The sequence below is a fragment of the Pseudophryne corroboree genome, chromosome 10 (genome assembly GCF_028390025.1).
Source record: "Pseudophryne corroboree isolate aPseCor3 chromosome 10, aPseCor3.hap2, whole genome shotgun sequence".
Classification (NCBI taxonomy): Eukaryota; Metazoa; Chordata; class Amphibia; order Anura; family Myobatrachidae; genus Pseudophryne; species Pseudophryne corroboree.
Window position 1 is genome coordinate 383,257,500 of NC_086453.1, and position 24,754 is coordinate 383,282,253.

General features: G+C 49.2%; 1 protein-coding gene across 5 annotated transcripts in view; it reads right to left on the minus strand.

Moving 5' to 3' along the window:
- CASZ1 (castor zinc finger 1) overlaps positions 1-24,754 on the minus strand; it is a 329,303-nt gene that overhangs the window by 140,552 nt on the left and 163,997 nt on the right. The window contains exon 1 of one of the 5 annotated variants that reach the window (XM_063943868.1): positions 13,562-13,614. The exons of the other annotated variants lie outside the window; for them this stretch is intronic. The gene's annotated coding sequence lies outside the window, so the exon portion shown is untranslated. Of the gene's footprint in view, positions 1-13,561; positions 13,615-24,754 lie in introns of those variants that run through there. 5 annotated transcript variants of the gene reach the window in all.

Sequence of the window (24,754 nt, forward strand, 5' to 3'; positions counted from 1 at the left end):
CCCACGTTCATCTCACCACACGTCCCACGACCATCTCACCACACATCCCTCACCCATCCCAAATACTTCTCATGCACCCGCTCCATGCACATCTAACCGTACACCCACCCCACGTTCATCTCACCACGTCCCACGACCATCTCACCGTACACCCGCCCCACGACCATCTCACCACACATCCCTCACCCATCCCAAATACTTCTCATGCACCCGCTCCATGCACATCTAACCGTACACCCACCCCACGTTCATCTCACCACACGTCCCACGACCATCTCACTGTACACCCGCCCCACGACCATCTCACCACACATCCCTCATCCATCCCAAATACTACTCATGCACCTGCTCCATGCACATCTAACCGTACACCCACCCCACGTTCATCTCACCACACGTCCCACGACCATCTCACCACACATCCCTCACCCATCCCAAATACTTCTCATGCACCCGCTCCATGCACATCTAACCGTACACCCACCCCACGTTCATCTCACCACACGTCCCACGACCATCTCACCGTACACCCGCCCCACGACCATCTCACCACACATCCCTCACCCATCCCAAATACTTCTCATGCACCCGCTCCATGCACATCTAACCGTACACCCACCCCACGTTCATCTCACCACACGTCCCACGACCATCTCACCACACATCCCTCACCCATCCCAAATACTTCTCATGCACCCGCTCCATGCACATCTAACCGTACACCCACCCCACGCTCATCTCACCACACGTCCCACGACCATCTCACCGTACACCCGCCCCACGACCATCTCACCACACATCCCTCACCCATCCCAAATACTTCTCATGCACCTGCCCCATGCCCATCCAAACATACACCCACCCCACGTTTATCTCACCGTACACCCACTCCACGTTCATCTCACCACCCACTCCAAGCCCATCTCACCGTACACCCGCCCCATGCCCATCTCACTGTACACCCACCTCACGTTCATCTCCACGCCCATCTCACCATACACCCGCCCCATGCCCATCTAACCGTACATCCACCCCACGTTCATCTCAACACACGTCCCACCCCACGTTCATCTCACCACACGTCCCACCCCACGTTCATCTCACCGTACACCCGCCCCATGCCCATCTAACCGAACACCCACCCCACGTTCATCTCACCACATGTCCCACACCCATCTCACCGCCCACCCCACGACCATCTCGCTGTGCACCCGCCCCATGCCCATCCAACCATACACCGGCCCCATGCCCATCCAACCGTACACCCACTCCACGTTCATCTCACCACCCACGCCAAGCTCATCTCACCATACACCCACCCCATGCCCATCCAACCATACACCCACCCACGTTCATCTCACCACCCACGCCAAGCCCTTCTCACTGTACACCCGCCCCATGCCCATCCAACCATACACCCACCCCATGTTCACTCCACGCCCATCTCACCGTACACCCACCCCACGTTCATCTCACTGTACACCCACCTCACGTTCATCTCCACGCCCATCTCACCATACACCCGCCCCATGCCCATCTAACCGTACATCCACCCCACGTTCATCTCACCACACGTCCCACCCCACGTTCATCTCACCGTACACCCGCCCCATGCCCATCTAACCGAACACCCACCCCACATTCATCTCACCACACGTCCCACACCCATCTCACCGCCCACCCCACGACCATCTCGCTGTACACTTGCCCCATGCCCATCCAACCATACACCGGCCCCATGCCCATCCAACCGTACACCCACTCCACGTTCATCTCACCACCCACACCAAGCTCATCTCACCATACACCCACCCCATGCCCATCCAACCATACAGCCGCCCTATGCCCATCCAACCATACACCCACCCACATTCATCTCACCACCCACGCCAAGCCCATCTCACTGTACACCCGCCCCATGCCCATCCAACCATACACCCACCCCATGTTCACTCCACACCCATCTCACTGTACACCCACCCCACGTTCATCTCACCACACGTCCCGTACCCAACTCACTGTACACCCGCCCCATGCACATCTAACCGTACACCCACCCCACATTTATCTCACCACACGTCCCACACCCATCTCACCACCCACCCCATCATACACCCGCCCCATGCCCATCCAACCGTACACCGCCCCATGTTCATTTCACCACACGTCCTACACCCATCTCAGCACCCACCCCATCCCCATCTCTCTGTACACCTGTCCCATGCCCATCCAACCGTACACCAGCCCCATGCCCATCCAACGATACACCCACCCCAGGTTCATCTCACCAAACGTTCCATACCCATCTCACTGCCCACCCCACGACCATCTCACTGTACACCCGCCCCATGCCCATCTCACCGTACACCAGCCCCATGCCCATCCAACCATACACCCACCCCACGTTCATCTCACCACACGTTCCATACCCATCTCACTGGCCACCCCACGACCATCTCACTGTACACCCGACTCATGCCCATCTCACCATACACCAGCCCCATGCCCATCCAACCATACACCCACCCCACGTTCATCTCACCACACGTTCCATACCCATCTCACTGGCCACCCCACGACCATCTCACTGTACACCTGCCCCATGCACATCTCACTGTACACCTGTCCCAAGCCCATCTCGCTGTACACCAGCCCCATGCCCATCTCACTGTACAACTGCCCCATGCCCATCTAACCGTACACCCACCCTACGTTCATCTCACCACCCACCCCACGACCATCTCATCGTACACCCGCCCCACGACCATCTCACCGTACACCCGCCCCACAACCATCTCACCACACACCCGCCCCACAACCATCTCAAGGTACACCCACCATCCAACCATACACCCACACCCATCTCACCACCCACCCCATCATACACCCGCCCCATGCCCATCCAACCGTACACCGCCCCATGTTCATTTCACCACACGTCCTACACCCATCTCAGCACCCACCCCATCCCCATCTCTCTGTACACCTGTCCCATGCCCATCCAACCGTACACCAGCCCCATGCCCATCCAACCATACACCCACCCCAGGTTCATCTCACCAAACGTTCCATACCCATCTCACTGCCCACCCCACGACCATCTCACTGTACACCCGCCCCATGCCCATCTCACCGTACACCAGCCCCATGCCCATCCAACCATACACCCACCCCACGTTCATCTCACCACACGTTCCATACCCATCTCACTGGCCACCCCACGACCATCTCACTGTACACCCGACTCATGCCCATCTCACCATACCCATCCAACCATACACCCACCCCACGTTCATCTCACCACACGTTCCATACCCATCTCACTGGCCACCCCACGACCATCTCACTGTACACCTGCCCCATGCACATCTCACTGTACACCTGTCCCAAGCCCATCTCGCCGTACACCAGCCCCATGCCCATCTCACTGTACAACTGCCCCATGCCCATCTAACCGTACACCCACCCTACGTTCATCTCACCACCCACCCCACGACCATCTCATCGTACACCCGCCCCACGACCATCTCACCGTACACCCGCCCCACAACCATCTCACCACACACCCGCCCCACAACCATCTCAAGGTACACCCACCATCCAACCATACACCCGCCCCATGTTCATCTCACCACACGTCCCTCACCCATCCCAAATACTTCTCATACACCCGCCCCATGCCCATCCAACTGTACCGCCACACCGTGTTCATCTCACCACACGTCCCACACCTATCTCACCGCCCAACCCACACCGTCACCTACCCATCTCACCATACATTCTCTCCAGGTCCATCTCATCACACATCTGCCCCATGCACACCAGCCCAGCGCCCATCTCATTGCACATACCCATCTCACTGTACACCAACCCCACGCGCAAATGCGTGGTTTAGGGCAAGTGTACACCACGCACTGGCCCTAAGCGCATATCTCCACACGCCTGCCCCATGTGCATCTCTCCGCACAGCTGCCCCGTTCACATCTCTCCGCACACCTGCCCCGCTCACATCTCTCCGCACACCTGCCCCGCTCACATCTCTCCGCACACCTGCCCCGCTCACATCTCTCCGCACACATGTGAAATGCTTTCGTTCAGACCCTTCCCCCAGCAGCCACCAGCATCACAGACTTTCCTTGGCCCGCCATGGGATTAGGTCTCTTCAGCACAATAATGTAAATGCATCCTGTGTAAGTGTGGGTACAGTCAGAGCCACCAATGACGGCCCTAGCGATGTACAGTAAGAGATTATGAGGGGATCACTGGGTCTCCTCCGTGCAGAGGACAATCCATCCTCAGGTCACAATACTGCATGTCACTTTCCATCACCACTTATAACTAGGGCCATTCTGGAAAACAGCCGCATGCATATACTGTAACTATAGGGAAATAAGTACCCCTGTGTAATACAATCTGCTGCACACCTTAGCCGGCATGTACCAAGCTGAATCCTTGAAAAATAAAGCTGTTTCTTGAGAGTCGTTCTATTATCCTAACAAATTCTTTATCAGTGGATGCGATATTAACAGTAGAAAATCAGTCCGCTCCACCCATGGGGATTACACAGAGACAGCGGCTGCGTCTTCCGCAGCCATCCAGAGGGACCTCAGCGACGATCGCTCCCTTCCTCATTGTCCCCACTATACGGCTTGTTGCCTCTGATGACATTTTGTTTTCATATTCAGTATAATTAAGGAAACCTCCCTTACCCCCTTCCAAGCTGCGCAGTTTGCAGTTCTGTCACACCAAACACATTCTACCAATAACAGATCGTGATAGATACGTTCCCGCAACCCTCTCAGCAGACGTTCACCCATATCGGGGGCCCTGGTATCTGCTCCAGAGGCCCGGTAGCCCCCTCAGATGTCAGACAGTCACAGTGAACTGGCCCAACGTTATTTTACTGCCCTGCCCAAAATAGTTCTAGGAACAAGCAGCTACCTGATAGGACGTTAGCCACAATGGCGGCAGCGGAAAGAGAAGACGCAACACAATATTCCTGAAAATAAAAGCCCATTTTATGGTTTAGTTACCTCATTAAAAATGAGTTTGTGGTAGAAAATTACAGATATCAGCTCGTTTATATATTTTTTTTATTTTCTCTAAAAGGATGCCCTATTGATTAAATGCATATTATATGGTTTCTAAGGAGAAAAAAATACAAGTTGAATATTTATAAGATTGATTTAATTTTCTTTGTTCATCTAGCGGAGAAAAAGAACTTTCTGCAGATTTTATAGCTTAAACTGCACACCTGTAGTAGGGGCCACAAACGTTCCCCGCCCCGGAAATCACACTATTATTATTACTACCCGTTAATCCTTCGATCAGCCCCAGAAGGCGACAGCTGCCACTATCAGTGACTTGTGACAGTCAGAGTTGCTGGCATGTCTTGCAGCTCTATCTCTAGATGTACGAGTGTCATTTCAATCGATATTTACTGATGCTTATAAATAACATGACAAGGCTCCCGGTTACACCATCAGAAGCTCTTAGCAGGAGGAGGAGGGGAGCATTGCACCTTGCGATCAGGATACAAGGAGATTCTCCTTCCTCGTGTCGTACAGTAACTGCAGGGAGCACGCCTTCTGGATGCAGCCCTCAGATGTGCATTTGGGGTTTACCTTTACTTCTACATGGACAAATCTGTGTTTAGCTCTCGGTTGGGTTAGACAACTTTATATGGAAGTTAGAGGGCAATGAGACACGGCACTGACAAACTTACTGAGTGCACTTAAGACTTAGGGGGTAATTCAGACCTGATTGCTCGCTAGCGTTTTTTGCAGCGCTGTGATCAGGCCAGAACTGTGTATGCACCGCAATGCGCAGGCACGTCGTATGGGTACAAAGCGGATTGTTGCTGAGCGATGGATTTTACGAAGAATCCATTTGCACAGCCGATCGCAGGGAGATTGGCAGGAAGAAGGCGTTTGCGGGTGGCAACTGACCGTTTTCTGGGAGTGATTGGAAAACCGCAGGCGTGTCCAGGCGTTTGCAGGGCGGGTGTCTGACGTCAATTCTGGTCCCGGACAGGCTGAAGTGATTGCAGCGGCTGAGTAAGTTCTGGGCAACTCAGAAACTGTCCAAAGTTTTTTTGTACCGCTCGGCTGCACATGCGATCGCACACTTGCACAGCTAAAATACACTCCCCTATAGGCGGCGACTATCTGATCGCAGTGTTGCAAAAAATAGCTAGCGAGCGATCAGGTCTGAATGACCCCCTTAGGTTCCAGCAGTAAATATGGAGGTGCCGCGTCATAGGAGGAAGGAACGGTTCTTGCATCGGCTTCATCCTCAGACACTTGTGGCTGCTGTCTGATGCTATTTCCGCTCATTCCCTCTGCAGGGGTTGGGATTCCCTTCCTGAGGGAGAATCTGTTCCCAGGACATTACATATGTATAGACCCCACGGAGAGTGGTGGTGGGAGGTTCATTATTCTTCCAGGCTTCAGGAGTGGCACCATGGCTGACCCCGTCACTTCCACTTACTCTCACTCTCCGTCTCTATACAGCGCCCTCGTGCTAGCTGCCGGCCTCTAGGGATTACAGCAGCTCCTCTCACCACGTTGTCACTCGCTGCCCTATCTTCCCAGCTGTGGTTAATCCGCTGTTTCAAACTAGAGGATTCTGCGAATATTTATTAGATTATCAACTGCTACCCGCTGTCTGGGTACTGTGCTGCTAATCCTAATCCCATCTGACTCCTATTAGCCTGATTCAGGGGAAGCTAACCTGTCCTATCTAAGTAATTAGAGGCCCTCCTCCTGACATCAGCACAGCTGCACACTTGTCCCCAGCGACAGGTGCAATTTTCTGCACCATTACTGTCATTTGCTCTTTCTGGATATATATATATATATTTGTATTAAATATAATCCTGTTATTTGCTACTGTGGCGATTACTGCCATGCGGAATAAAGAGCCCTTTGTGTCTCCAAAATATTACACAGATCTGCCACCTGTTCAACAATCACACTGAGGATTGTAGTTCAGCATACACACGCTGGAGGTTGGGATTCAAGGTATGTGTGTGTGCGTGTGTGTATACATATATTTCTCTAACGTCCTAGTGGATGCTGGGGACTCCGTAAGGACCATGGGGAATAGACGGGCTCCGCAGAAGACTGGGCACTCTAAGAAAGATTTAGTACGATCTGGTGTGCACTGGCTCCTCCCTCTATGCCCCTCCTCCAGACCTCAGTTAGAATCTGTGCCCGGACAGAGCTGGGTGCTTTTAGTGAGCTCTACTGAGCTTGCTAATAAGAAAGTATTTTAGTTAGGTTTTTTTATTTTCAGAGAGCTTCTGCTGGCAACAGACTCTCTGCTACGTGGGACTGAGGGGAGAGAAGCAAACCTACTAACTGCGGCTAGGTTGCGCTTCTTAGGCTACTGGACACCATTAGCTCCAGAGGGATCGAACACAGGAACCTAACCTTGGTCGTCCGTTCCCGGAGCCGCGCCGCCGTCCCCCTCGCAGAGCCAGAAGACAGAAGCCGGCGGGTTGAAGAAGACGTCAAAATCGGCGGCAGAAGACTCCTGTCTTCATATGAGGTAGCGCACAGCACTGCAGCTGTGGGCCATTGCGCCCACACTAACCCACACACTCCGGTCACTGTAGGGTGTAGGGCGCAGGGGGGGGCGCCCTGGGCAGCAATTGATTACCTCCTGGCAAAAGCAGCATATATACAGCTGGGCACTGTAATATGCATGAGCCCCCGCCATTAATTTTACACAAAATCGCGGGACAGAAGCCCGCCGCTGAGGGGGCGGGGCCTTCTTCCTCAGCACTCACCAGCGCCATTTTCTCTCCACAGCTCAGCTGAGAGGAAGCTCCCCAGGCTCTCCACTGCAGACTCACGGTAGAAAGGGTAAAAAGAGAGGGGGGCACATAAATTTAGCGCATTAATCATATATACAGCAGCTACTGGGTAAACACTAAGTTACTGTGTGATTCCTGGGTCATATAGCGCTGGGGTGTGTGCTGGCATACTCTCTCTCTGTCTCTCCAAAAGGCCTTGTGGGGGTCCTGTCCTCATATAGAGCATCCCCTGTGTGTGTGGTGTGTCGGTACGCGTGTGTCGACATGTTTGACGAGGAGGGCTATGTGGAGGCAGAGCAAGTGCAGATGAATGACGTGTCTCCGCCGACGGCGCCGACACCTGATTGGATGGATATGTGGAAGGTGTTAAATGATAATGTAAACTCCTTGCATAAAAGGTTGGATAAAGCTGATGCAATGGGACAGTCGGGGTCTCAGCCCATGCCTGATCCTACAGCGCAGAGGCCGTCAGGGTCTCAGAAGCGCCCACTATCCAAAATTGTTGACACAGTGTCGATGACGATGATGCAAAATTGCAGCCTAAAATGGCTAAAGCCATCCGCTACATGATTATAGCAATGAAGGATGTATTGCACATATCAGAGGTAAACCCTGTCCCTGACAAGAGGGTTTATATGTATGGGGAGAAAAAGCAAGAGGTGACTTTTCCCCCTTCACATGAGTTACATGAGTTATGTGAAAAAGCTTGGGATTCCCCCGATTGGAAAGTGCTGATTTCCAAAAGGTTACTTATGGCATACCCTTTCCCGCCAACGGACAGGTTACGCTGGGAATCCTCCCCTAGGGTAGATAAAGCTCTGACACGCATATCTAAGAAGGTGGCCCTGCCGTCACAGGATACGGCCGCCCTAAAGGATCCTGCCGATAGGAAGCAGGAAAGTATCCTGAAGTCTGTTTATACACATTCAGGTATTCTACTGAGGCCGGCAATTGCGTCGGCCTGGATGTGTAGTGCTGTAGCAGCATGGACAGATAATCTGTCTGAGGAACTGGATACCTTAGACAAGGATACCATTTTACTGACCCTGGGGCATATAAAAGACGCTGTCCTATATATGAGGGATGCCCAGAGGGACATTTGCCTACTGGGCTCTAGAATAAATGCAATGTCAATTTCTGCCAGAAGGGTCCTGTGGACTCGGCAATGGACAGGTGATGCCGACTCCAAGAAGCACATGGGTTTTACCTTACAAAGGTGAGGAATTGTTTGGGGACGGTCTCTCGGACCTAGTTTCCACAGCTACGGCTGGGAAGTCAAATTTTTTGCCATATATTCCCTCACAGCTTAAGAAAGCACCGTATTACCAAATGCAGTCCTTTCGATCACAAAGAAGCAAGAAGGTCAGAGGTGCGTCCTTTCTTGCCAGAGGCAGGGGTAGAGGAAAGAAGCTGCACCATACAGCTAGTTCCCAGGAACAGAAGTCCTCCCCGGCTTCTACTAAATCCACCGCATGACGCTGGGGCTCCACAGGTGGAGCCAGGAGCGGTGGGGGCGCGTCTCCGAAATTTCAGCCACCAGTGGGTTTGCTCACAGGTGGATTCCTGGGCTATACAGATTGTGTCTCAGGGATACAAGCTGAAATTCGAAGTGATGCCCCCTCACCGTTACCTCAAATCGGCACTGCCAGCTTCCCCCATGGAACGGGAAGTAGTGTTAGCGGCAATTCACAAGTTATATCTCCAGCAGGTGGTGGTAAAGGTTCCCCTCCTTCAACAGGGAAGGGGATACTATTCCACAATGTTTGTGGTACCGAAACCGGACGGTTCGGTCAGACCCATATTGAATTTAAAGTCCCTGAACATTTATCTGAAAAGATTCAAGTTCAAAATGGAATCGCTCAGAGCGGTCATTGCAAGCCTGGAAGAGGGGGATTTTATGGTGTCTCTGGACATCAAGGATGCTTACTTGCATGTCCCCATTTATCCACCTCATCAGGAGTACCTCAGATTTGTGGTACAGGACTGTCATTACCAATTCCAGACGTTGCCGTTTGGGCTCTCCACGGCACCGAGAATATTTACCAAGGTAATGGCGGAAATTATGGTGATCCTGAGAAAGCAAGGAGTCACAGTTATCCCATACTTGGACGATCTCCTCATAAAGGCGAGGTCCAGAGAGCAGTTGCTGATCAGCGTAGCACACTCTCAGGAAGTGTTGCAGCAGCATGGCTGGATTCTGAATATCCCAAAGTCGCAGCTGATTCCTACGACGCGTCTGCCCTTTCTGGGCATGATTCTGGACACAGACCAGAAGAAGGTGTTTCTCCCGGCGGAGAAGGCTCAAAAGCTCGTGACTCTAGTCGGAGACCTCTTAAAACCGAAACAGGTGTCGGTGCATCACTGCACGCGAGTCCTGGGAAAGATGGTGGCAGCGTACGAAGCCATTCCCTTCGGCAGGTTCCATGCGAGGATCTTTCAGTGGGATCTGTTGGACAAGTGGTCCGGATCGCATCTTCAGATGCATCGGCTGATCACCCTGTCCCCAAGGGCCAGGGTGTCTCTTCTGTGGTGGCTGCAGAGTGCTCACCTTCTCGAGGGCCGCAGGTTCGGCATACAGGACTGGGTCCTGGTGACCACGGATGCGAGCCTCCGAGGATGGGGGGCAGTCACTCAGGGAAGAAACTTCCAAGGGTTGTGGTCAAGTCAGGAGGCTTGTCTGCACATAAATATCCTGGAACTAAGGGCCATATACAACGCCCTGAGTCAAGCGGAGCCTCTGTTTCGCAACCAACCGGTGCTGATTCAGTCAGACAACATCACCGCAGTGGCTCATGTAAACCGCCAGGGCGGCACAAGAAGCAGAGTGGCGATGGCGGAAGCCACCAGGATTCTTCGTTGGGCGGAGAATCACGTGCAAGCACTGTCAGCAGTGTTTATTCCGGGAGTGGACAACTGGGAAGCAGACATCCTCAGCAGGCACGACCTCCACCCGGGAGAGTGGGGACTTCATCACGAAGTCTTCACTCAGATTACAAATCGATGGGAACTGCCACAGGTGGACATGATGGCGTCCCGTCTCAACAAAAAGCTACAAAGGTATTGCGCCAGGTCAAGAGACCCTCAGGCGATAGCTGTGGACGCACTAGTAACACCGTGGGTGTTCCAGTCGGTCTATGTATTTCCTCCTCTTCCTCTCATACCCAAGGTGCTGAGAATCGTAAGAAAAAGAGGAGTGAGAACAATACTCATTGTTCCGGATTGGCCAAGAAGAACTTGGTACCCGGAACTGCAAGAAATGCTCACAGAGGACCCATGGCCTCTGCCTCTCAGACAGGACCTGTTGCAACAGGGGCCCTGTCTGTTCCAAGACTTACCGCGGCTGCGTTTGACGGCATGGCGGTTGAACGCAGGATCCTAGCGGAAAAAGGCATTCCGGATGAAGTTATTCCTATGCTGATAAAGGCTAGGAAGGACGTGACAGCAAAACACTATCACCGTATATGACGAAAATATGTGGCCTGGTGTGAGGCCAGGAAGGCCCCTACAGAGGAATTCCAGCTGGGCCGGTTCCTGCACTTCCTACAGTCTGGAGTGACTATGGGCTTGAAGTTGGGGTCCATAAAGGTCCAGATTTCGGCCCTATCCATTTTCTTTCAAAAGGAACTGGCTTCTCTGCCTGAAGTTCAAACGTTTGTAAAGGGAGTGCTGCATATTCAGCCCCCTTTTGTGCCACCAGTGGCACCTTGGGATCTTAACGTGGTGTTGAGTTTCCTGAAATCTCACTGGTTTGAGCCACTTAAGACCGTGGAGTTAAAATATCTCACGTGGAAAGTGGTCATGCTATTGGCCTTAGCTTCGGCTAGGCGTGTGTCAGAATTGGCGGCTTTGTCATGTAAAAGCCCCTATCTGGTTTTCCATATGGACAGGGCAGAATTACTGACTCGTCCGCAATTTCTGCCGAAGGTGGTGTCATCTTTTCATTTGAACCAACCTATTGTGGTGCCTGCGGCTACTCGTGACTTGGAGGATTCCAAGTTGCTTGATGTAGTCAGGGCTTTGAAGATCTATGTAGCCAGGACGGCTGGAGTCAGGAAGACTGACTCGCTGTTTATCCTGTATGCATCCAACAGGCTGGGTGCTCCTGCTTCAAAGCAAACCATTGCTCGCTGGATCTGTAGCACGATTCAGCAGGCTCATTCTGCGGCTGGATTGCCGCATCCAAAATCAGTGAAAGCCCATTCCACAAGGAAAGTGGGCTCTTCTTGGGCGGCTGCCCGAGGGGTCTCGGCATTACAGCTTTGCCGAGCAGCTACTTGGTCGGGTTCAAACACATTTGCTAAGTTCTACAAGTTTGATACCCTGGCTGAGGAGGACCTTGTGTTTGCCCATTCGGTGCTGCAGAGGCATCCGCACTCTCCCGCCCGTTTGGGAGCTTTGGTATAATCTCCATGGTCCTTACGGAGTCCCCAGCATCCACTAGGACGTTAGAGAAAATAAGATTTTACTCACCGGTAAATCTATTTCTCGTAGTCCGTAGTGGATGCTGGGCGCCCGTCCCAAGTGCGGACTTTCTGCAATACGTGTATATAGTTATTGCTTAATAAAGGGTTATGTTATGTTGGCATCCATTGTTTGATGCTCTGTTGTTGTTCATACTGTTGACTGGGTAAGTTTATCACAAGTTATACGGTGTAATTGGTGTGGCTGGTATGAGTCTTACCCTGGATTCCAAAATCCTTTCCTTGTAATGTCAGCTCTTCTGGGCACAGTTTCCTTAACTGAGGTCTGGAGGAGGGGCATAGAGGGATGAGCCAGGGCACACCAGTAGTACTAAATCTTTCTTAGAGTGCCCAGTCTCCTGCGGAGCCCGTCTATTCCCCATGGTCCTTACGGAGTCCCCAGCATCCACTACGGACTACGAGAAATAGATTTACCGGTGAGTAAAATCTTATTATAATATATATACATACACACATATATATATATATACAAACAAATATAGAAAACCACAGAACTCGCCACCCCAGAAGCGGGGTGCAATATCTGCACTCACCACTCATAGGGTGGGGTGCATGCAGCCCATGGCCACCAACCCAAATATATACAAACAGAAAGTTCAGCACTCACCATAGCAAGCTCACTTATCCTCACAACATCACACATAATATACTAGGTTTAATGTGTATCTGCCATGCATCTTATGGCTTTTAAAGGTACACTAGTCACCTGACACTGGCTGATAAATTACTAAGGAGCAGCTGACACAGGTTTAGAACAAGTGAGATTACACAGGGGTGCATGAAAAGGCCTGTGACCATGCAGATACACATTAAACCTAGTGGGCATGTGTGCAGTATATTATGTGTGATACAGTTGCCAGGTTTTAATTTTGGAGACTCTGTGATAGTGTAGGACCTGCATGAAGGTGGGGCACCTTGGCGAGCGGTATGCAGGCTTCCATGCATTGGCCAATCCACTAACTAAACCCCCATCATTTATTTATTGATGTTGTGAGGATAAGTGAGCTTGCTATGGTGAGTGCTGAACTTTCTGTTTGTATATATATATATATATATATATATATAAAACCACTTATCCCTCACATACACGTGTTCCGGCAGCAGCTAACTACGGGGCTCAGGTAGCCAGCAATCTGCTTTTTGTCAGCGTGGTTATAAAACAATGGGGATGCATCACTTTGTTGCTGCCATTATGTTGCGTGTCACATCAGGACTGGGTATATATATTGGAGTCACTTAGCTGCCGGAAGAAACACCTCACCTCAGCCCGGGCACACTTGCATAACATTATAACAGACTGCGATGGTGTCGGACCTTGATGTTCTATCCCTGCAATGTAAAACACAGCAACATAAGGTTTGTGTGGCCTGGTCCTTACCATGGCTATAATACAATGTATAAGGAAGTCACTGATGACAGGCACTAGTGCAGTTCTGTCATATCAGGGAAGGAAGCATACAATATGATGATTGGACATTGTATCCACCTATATATGTCATTAGGAACACACTGTGCGTTGTACGGGGGTCTATTAGCCGCTGCGCCTGTGATTACTGCTTCATATTGCAGGATATTTCCATGATACTTGCACAATTCAATCAGACAGCAAAGTTTGGGTGGTGGCAAGCTGCGCTCAGCTCTTTCTAGGTGTTGGATACAAAGTAGCTGCTATTGGAAATATACGGTTGTCAGGGGTACTCCTTCCCCTAAACGGTTTGTGCACTATAAAAAGAAGAAAATTTCCAGCGCTTTTCTTTGTATGAACCCAATAAACTTTTTGTTATAAGCAGATTTATAAATATATTTATTTTATTGTTGTCACAAATTATAAACACTTTTACAAATAAAAATAGTTTTAAAATTATGCTTGTGATCACAAGAAAGTATTTGTTTAAATATTTTGTCATTACTTTATAAAAAAATATCGGTACCTCTGTTTAACTCACATACACAATACATATACACATACAGACATTTCGACACATGTATCTATTGCTGGTAACTGTTTCTGGGCCCTCATTCCGAGTTGTTCGCTCGGAGTTTTTCATCGCATCGCACTGAGAATTCTCTTAGTGCGCATGCGCAATGTTCGCACTGCGACTGCGCCAAGTAACTTTACTATGATGAAAGTAAGTTTACTCACGGCATTTTCATCGCTCCGACGTTCGCATTGTGATTGACAGGAAATGGGTGTTACTGGGCGGATGCACGGCGTTTTAGGGGCGTGTGGCTGGAAACGCTACCGTTTCCGGAAAAAACGCAGGAGTGGCCGGAGAAACGGTGGGAGTGCCTGGGCGAACGCTGGGTGTGTTTATGACGTCAGCCAGGAACGAAAAGCACTGAACTGATCGCACAGGCAGAGTAAGTCTGAAGCTACTCAGAAACTGCTAACTCGTTTGTAATCGCAATATTGCGCGTACGTCGGTCGCAATTTTAAGAAGCTAAGATTCACTCCCAGTAGGCGGCGGCTTAGCGTGTGTAACTCTGCTACATTCGCCTTGCGAGCGAACAACTCGGAATGAGGGCCCTGATTCAGAGGGAGTTGACACACTTTGTAGCGGTTTACTCTACTCCCCTGTCTTATTAAGGATGTTTCCAGCTTCCAATTGTCAATTGTGGAACCATTGTTGCTGGTTTCTTTGGTGTTAGTATCCTAATTAGACAGTCTATTTATAAATAATTAAACAGGTAATCCACATGGTCACAAGTATTGGAGGCAGCTACGTGTGTCACTGGGTTGCTTTCTGCAACTTTTATAAGTTATGAAACAATGAAGAGTTTAGAGTATTGCAGGATTAACCTGTCTCTGCTGTATAGTGATGTGTAACTGTATATTGTATACATTGTGTAAAAAGTTATAAATAAAAAACCTCAAAACCCTTGCAAATTACAAGTTCAGAATCCCTTTTCCCATCGATACCGCACCTCTACATACAGTACCTGTCCCCCATCATTACACCTCAACATACCTGTCCCCATCATTACACCTGTACATACCTGTCCCACATCATTACACCTCTACATACCTGTCCCACATCATTACACCTCTACATACCTGTAATCATCATTACACCTCTACATACCTGTCCCCATCATTACACCTCATCATACCTGTCCCCATCATTACACCTCTACATACCTGTCCCACATCATTACACCTCACCATACCTGTCCCCATCATTACACCTCTACATACCTGTCCCCCATCATTACACCTCACCATACCTGTCCCCATCATTACACCTCTACATACCTGTCCCACATCATTACACCTCACCATACCTGTCCCACATCATTACACCTCTAAATACCTGTCCCCATCATTACACCTCTACATACCTGTCCCACATCATTACACCTCACCATACCTGTCCCCATCATTACACCTCTACATACCTGTCCCCATCATTACACCTCACCATACCTGTCCCCATCATTACACCTCATCATACCTGTCCCCATCATTACACCTCTACATACCTGTCCCACATCATTACACCTCACCATACCTGTCCCCATCATTACACCTCACCATACCTGTCCCACATCATTACACCTCTGCATACCTGTCCCACATCATTACACCTCTACATACCTGTCCCACATCATTACACCTCACCATACCTGTCCCCATCATTACACATCACCATACCTGTGCTACGTCATTACACGTCACCATACCTGTCCCACATCATTACACCTCTACATACCTGTCCTACATCATTACACCTCACCATACCTGTCCCACATCATTACACCTCACCATACCTGTCCCACATCATTACACCTCACCATACCTGTCCCACATCATTACACCTCACCATACCTGTCCCCATCATTACATCTCACCATACCTGTCCCACATCATTACACCTCTACATACCTGTCCCACATCATTACACCTCACCATACCTGTCCCCATCATTACACCTCACCATACCTGTCCCACATCATTACACCTCACCATACCTGTCTTCTCATTACACCTCTACATACCTGTCCCACATCATTACACCTCACCATAGCTGTCCTACATCATTACACATCACCATACCTGTCCTACATCATTACACCTCACCATACCTGTCCCACATCATTACACCTCTACATACCTGTCCTACATCATTACACCTCACCATACCTGTCCCACATCATTACACCTCACCATACCTGTCCCACATCATTACACCTCTACATACCTGTCCTACATCATTACACCTCACCATACCTGTCCCACATATTACACCTCACCATACCTGTCCCACATCATTACACCTCTACTTACCTGTCCCACATCAATACACCTCACCATACCTGTCCCACATCATTACACCTCACCATACCTGTCCCACATCATTACACCTCACCATACCTGTCGCCCATCATTACACCTCACCATACCTGTCCCCATCATTACACCTCACCATACCTGTCCCACATCATTACACCTCACCATACCTGTCCCCATCATTACACCTCACCATACCTGTCCCCATCATTACACCTCACCATACCTGTCCCCATCATTACACCTCTACATACCTGTCCCACATCATTACACCTCACCATAGCTGTCCTACATCATTACACCTCACCATACCTGTCCCACATCATTACACCTCTACATACCTGTCCCACATCATTACAGCTCACCATACCTGTCCCCCATCATTACACCTCACCATACCTGTCCCCATCATTACACCTCACCATACCTGTCCCCATCATTACACCTCACCATACCTGTCCCACATCATTACACCTCACCATACCTGTACCCATCATTACACCTCACCATACCTGTCCCTATATTACACCTCACCATACCTGTCCCACATCATTACACCTCTACATACCTGTCCCACATCATTACACCTCACCATACCTGTCCCACATCATTACACCTCACCATACCTGTCCCACATCATTACACCTCACCATACCTGTCCCAATCATTACACCTCACCATACCTGTCCCACATCATTACACCTCACCATACCTGTCCCCATCATTACACCTCACCATACCTGTCCCAATCATTACACCTCACCATACCTGTCCCACATCATTACATCTCACCATACCTGTCCCCATCATTACACCTCTACATACCTGTCCCACATCATTGCACCTCACCATACCTGTCCCACATCATTACACCTCTACATACCTGTCCCAATCATTACACCTCTACATACCTGTCCCACATCATTACACCTCACCATACCAGTCCCCATCATTACACCTCACCATACCTGTCCCACATCATTACACCTGTACATACCTGTCCCACATCAATACACCTCACCATTCCTGTCCCACATCATTACACCTCTACATACCTGTCCGACATCATTACACCTCTACATACCTGTCCCACATCATTACACCTCTACATACCTGTCCGACATCATTACACCTCAGCATACCTGTCCCACATCATTTCACCTCTATATACCTGTCCCACATCGTTACACCTCTACATACCTGTCCCCATCATTACACCTCACCATACCTGTCCCACATCATTACACCTCACCATACCTGTCCCCATCATTACACCTCACCATACCTGTCCCACATCATTACACCTCTACATACCTGTCCCCATCATTACACCTCACCATACCTGTACCCCATCATTACACCTCACCATACCTGTCCCCATCATTACACCTCTACATACCTGTCCCCCATCATTTCACCTCACCATACCTGTCCCACATCATTACACCTCACCATACCTGTACCACATCATTACACCTCACCATACTTGTCCTACATCATTACACCTCACCATACCTGTCCCCATCATTACACCTCACCATACCTGTCCAAATCATTACATCTCACCATACCTGTCCCCATCATTACACCTCACCATACCTGTCCCCCATCATTACACCTCACCATACCTCTGTCCCCCATCATTACACCTCACCATACCTGTACCACATCATTACACCTCACCATACCTGTCCCACAACATTACACCTCTACATACCTGTCCCCCATCATTACACCTCTACATACCTGTCCCCCATCATTACACCTCTACATACCTGTCCCCCATCATTACACCTCACCATACCTGTCCCACATCATTACACCTCACCATACCTGTCCCACATCATTACACCTCACCATACCTGTCCCACATCATTACACCTCACCATACCTGTCCCCCATCATTACACCTCACCATACCTGTCCCCCATCATTACACCTCACCATACCTGTCCCCCATCATTACACCTCACCATACCTGTCCCCATCATTACACCTCATCATACCTGTCCCACATCATTACACCTCTACATACCTGTCCCACATCATTACACCTCACCATACCTGTCCCCATCATTACACCTCACCATACCTGTCCCACATCATTACACCTCACCATACCTGTCCCACATCATTACACCTCACCATACCTGTCCCCCATCATTACACCTCACCATACCTGTACCACATCATTACACCTCACCATACTTGTCCTACATCATTACACCTCACCATACCTGTCCACATCATTACACCTCACCATACCTGTCCACATCATTACACCTCACCATACCTGTCCCCATCATTACACCTCACCATACCTGTCCCCATCATTACACCTCACCATACCTGTCCCACATCATTACACCTCACCATACCTGTACCCATCATTACACCTCACCATACCTGTCCCTATATTACACCTCACCATACCTGTCCCACATCATTACACCTCTACATACCTGTCCCACATCATTACACCTCACCATACCTGTCCCACATCATTACACCTCACCATACCTGTCCCACATCATTACACCTCACCATACCTGTCCCAATCATTACACCTCACCATACCTGTCCCACATCATTACACCTCACCATACCTGTCCCCATCATTACACCTCACCATACCTGTCCCACATCATTACACCTCACCATACCTGTCCCAATCATTACACCTCACCATACCTGTCCCACATCATTACACCTCACCATACCTGTCCCCATCATTACACCTCTACATACCTGTCCCACATCATTACACCTCACCATACCTGTCCCACATCATTACACCTCTACATACCTGTCCCAATCATTACACCTCTACATACCTGTCCCACATCATTACACCTCACCATACCTGTCCCCATCATTACACCTCACCATACCTGTCCCACATCATTACACCTCTACATACCTGTCCCACATCATTACACCTCTACATACCTGTCCCCATCATTACACCTCTACATACCTGTCCCACATCATTACACCTCTACATACCTGTCCCACATCATTACACCTCACCATACCTGTCCCCATCATTACACCTCTACATACCTGTCCCACATCATTACACCTCATCATACCTGTCCCCATCATTACACCTCTACATACCTGTCCCACATCATTACACCTCACCATACCTGTCTCCATCATTACACCTCACCATACCTGTCCCACATCATTACACCTCACCATACCTGTCCCCCATCATTACACCTCTCCATACCTGTCCCACATCATTACACCTCACCATACCTGTCCCACATCATTACACCTCACCATACCTGTCTCACATCATTACACCTCACCATACCTGTCCCACATCATTACACCTCTACATACCTGTCCCCATCATTACACCTCACCATACCTGTCCCACATCATTACACCTCACCATACCTGTCCCCCATCATTACACCTCACCATACCTGTACCACATCATTACACCTCACCATACTTGTCCTACATCATTACACCTCACCATACCTGTCCACATCATTACACCTCACCATACCTGTCCACATCATTACACCTCACCATACCTGTCCCCATCATTACACCTCACCATACCTGTCCCCATCATTACACCTCACCATACCTGTCCCACATCATTACACCTCACCATACCTGTACCCATCATTACACCTCACCATACCTGTCCCTATATTACACCTCACCATACCTGTCCCACATCATTACACCTCTACATACCTGTCCCACATCATTACACCTCACCATACCTGTCCCACATCATTACACCTCACCATACCTGTCCCACATCATTACACCTCACCATACCTGTCCCACATCATTACACCTCACCATACCTGTCCCAATCATTACACCTCACCATACCTGTCCCACATCATTACACCTCACCATACCTGTCCCCATCATTACACCTCACCATACCTGTCCCACATCATTACACCTCACCATACCTGTCCCAATCATTACACCTCACCATACCTGTCCCACATCACTACACCTCACCATACCTGTCCCCATCATTACACCTCTACATACCTGTCCCACATCATTACACCTCACCATACCTGTCCCACATCATTACACCTCACCATACCTGTCCCACATCATTACACCTCACCATACCTGTCCCACATCACTACACCTCACCATACCTGTCCCTATATTACACCTCACCATACCTGTCCCACATCATTACACCTCTACATACCTGTCCCACATCATTACACCTCACCATACCTGTCCCACATCATTACACCTCACCATACCTGTCCCACATCATTACACCTCACCATACCTGTCCCACATCATTACACCTCACCATACCTGTCCCAATCATTACACCTCACCATACCTGTCCCACATCATTACACCTCACCATACCTGTCCCCATCATTACACCTCACCATACCTGTCCCACATCATTACACCTCACCATACCTGTCCCAATCATTACACCTCACCATACCTGTCCCACATCACTACACCTCACCATACCTGTCCCCATCATTACACCTCTACATACCTGTCCCACATCATTACACCTCACCATACCTGTCCCACATCATTACACCTCTACATACCTGTCCCAATCATTACACCTCTACATACCTGTCCCACATCATTACACCTCACCATACCTGTCCCCATCATTACACCTCACCATACCTGTCCCACATCATTACACCTCTACATACCTGTCCCACATCATTACACCTCTACATACCTGTCCCCATCATTACACCTCTACATACCTGTCCCACATCATTACACCTCTACATACCTGTCCCACATCATTACACCTCACCATACCTGTCCCCATCATTACACCTCTACATACCTGTCCCACATCATTACACCTCATCATACCTGTCCCCATCATTACACCTCTACATACCTGTCCCACATCATTACACCTCACCATACCTGTCTCCATCATTACACCTCACCATACCTGTCCCACATCATTACACCTCACCATACCTGTCCCCCATCATTACACCTCTCCATACCTGTCCCACATCATTACACCTCACCATACCTGTCCCACATCATTACACCTCACCATACCTGTCTCACATCATTACACCTCACCATACCTGTCCCACATCATTACACCTCTACATACCTGTCCGACATCATTACACCTCTACATACCTGTCCCACATCATTACACCTCTACATACCTGTCCGACATCATTACACCTCAGCATACCTGTCCCACATCATTTCACCTCTATATACCTGTCCCACATCGTTACACCTCTACATACCTGTCCCACATCATTACACCTCATCATACCTGTCCTCCATCATTACACCTCTACATACCTGTCCCCCATCATTACACCTCTACATACCTGTCCCCATCATTACACCTCACCATACCTGTCCCCCATCATTACACCTCACCATACCTGTCCCCATCATTACACCTCTACATATCTGTCCTACATCATTACACCTCTACTTACCTGTCCCACATCATTACACCTCACCATACCTGTCCTACATCATTACACCTCTACATACCTGTCCTACATCATTACACCTCTACTTACCTGTCCCACATCATTACACCTCACCATACCTGTCCTACATCATTACACCTCTACATACCTGTCCCCATCATTACACCTCACCATACCTGTCCCACATCATTACACCTCTACATACCTGTCCCACATCATTACACCTCACCATACCTGTCCCCATCATTACACCTCACCATACCTGTACCCCATCATTACACCTCACCATACCTGTCCCCATCATTACACCTCTACATACCTGTCCCCCATCATTTCACCTCACCATACCTGTCCCACATCATTACACCTCACCATACCTGTACCACATCATTACACCTCACCATACTTGTCCTACATCATTACACCTCACCATACCTGTCCAAATCATTACATCTCACCATACCTGTCCCCATCATTACACCTCACCATACCTGTCCCCCATCATTACACCTCACCATACCTCTGTCCCCCATCATTACACCTCACCATACCTGTACCACATCATTACACCTCACCATACCTGTCCCACAACATTCCACCTCTACATACCTGTCCCCCATCATTACACCTCTACATACCTGTCCCCCATCATTACACCTCTACATACCTGTCCCCCATCATTACACCTCACCATACCTGTCCCCCATCATTACACCTCACCATACCTGTCCCCCATCATTACACCTCACCATACCTGTCCCACATCATTACACCTCACCATACCTGTCCCACATCATTACACCTCACCATACCTGTCCCCCATCATTACACCTCACCATACCTGTCCCCCATCATTACACCTCACCATACCTGTCCCCCATCATTACACCTCACCATACCTGTCCCCATCATTACACCTCATCATACCTGTCCCACATCATTACACCTCTACATACCTGTCCCACATCATTACACCTCACTATACCTGTCCCCATCATTACACCTCACCATACCTGTCCCACATCATTACACCTCACCATACCTGTCCCCCATCATTACACCTCACTATACCTGTACCACATCATTACACCTCACCATTCTTGTCCTACATCATTACACCTCACCATACCTGTCCACATCATTACACCTCACCATACCTGTCCACATCATTACACCTCACCATACCTGTCCACATCACTACATCTCACCATACCTGTCCCCATCATTACACCTCACCATACCTGTCCCACATCATTACACCTCACCATACCTGTCCCCCATCATTACACCTCACCATACCTGTCCCCCATCATTACACCTCACCATACCTGTACCACATCATTACACCTCTACATACCTGTCCCTATCAATACACCTCACCATACCTGTCCCACATCATTACACCTCTACATACCTGTCCCCCATCATTACACCTCTACATACCTGTCCCCCATCATTACACCTCTACATACCTGTCCCCCATCATTACACCTCTACATACCTGTCCCCCATCATTACACCTCACCATACCTGTCCCCATCATTACACCTCACCATACCTGTCCCACATCATTACACCTCACCATACCTGTCCCACATCATTACACCTCACCATACCTGTCCCCCATCATTACACCTCACCATACCTGTCCCTCATCATTACACCTCACCATACCTGCCCCCATCATTACACCGCTACATACCTGTCCCCCATCATTACACCTCACCATACCTGTCCCCATCATTACACCGCTACATACCTGTCCCCCATCATTACACCTCACCCTACCTGTCCCACATCATTACACCTCTACATACCTGTCCCCCATCATTACACCTCTACATACCTGTCCCCCATCATTACACCTCTATATACCTGTCCCCATCATTACACCTCACCATACCTGTCCCCATCATTACACCGCTACATACCTGTCCCCCATCATTACACCTCACCCTACCTATCCCACATCATTACACCTCACCCTACCTGTCCCACATCATTACACCTCACCATATCTGTCCCCATCATTACACCTCACCATACCTGTCCTACATCATTACACCTCACCATACCTGTCCCCATCATTACACCGCTACATACCTGTCCCCCATCATTACACTTCACCCTACCTGTCCCACATCATTACACCGCTACATACCTGTCCCACATCATTACACCTCACCGTACATAGGTTACAAGAATGCTCCTTGTATTGTACAGAGGGTACTAGAATGATCTGTGTATTGCAGAACATCTTGAACTGATGCAGTTAGCAGGAGTATATATCTTTTACTCCTTGATGAAGTCTGAGAGACGAAATGTGTTGGTCTATCATTACGGACCTCTAATGAAGATAAAATATATCTTGTCTTAAAAACATCGATTGCACTGCATTTTTAGGTTTTTGAAAAAAAAAGTATGTTCTTTAAAAAATCTTTTTAACCTTTTTGTTGTCATAAATAAATTGTATATATACTTTTATACACTGGGTATCTGATCCTTTTTAGCTGGAATTTTGTTGTGTGACACCATTGGTCGTTCATACCCCCATCCCCTTGTTCTATGTTAGATTCCTTACAGTGATTTACCATCTCTGTGTACCTGGGGGCAGCGGACGCCCTTACATACTGGGGAGGGATCGCTTTCATTTATTTTTTATTGAATTAATTTGTGATTTTACTATCTGAGATTATCA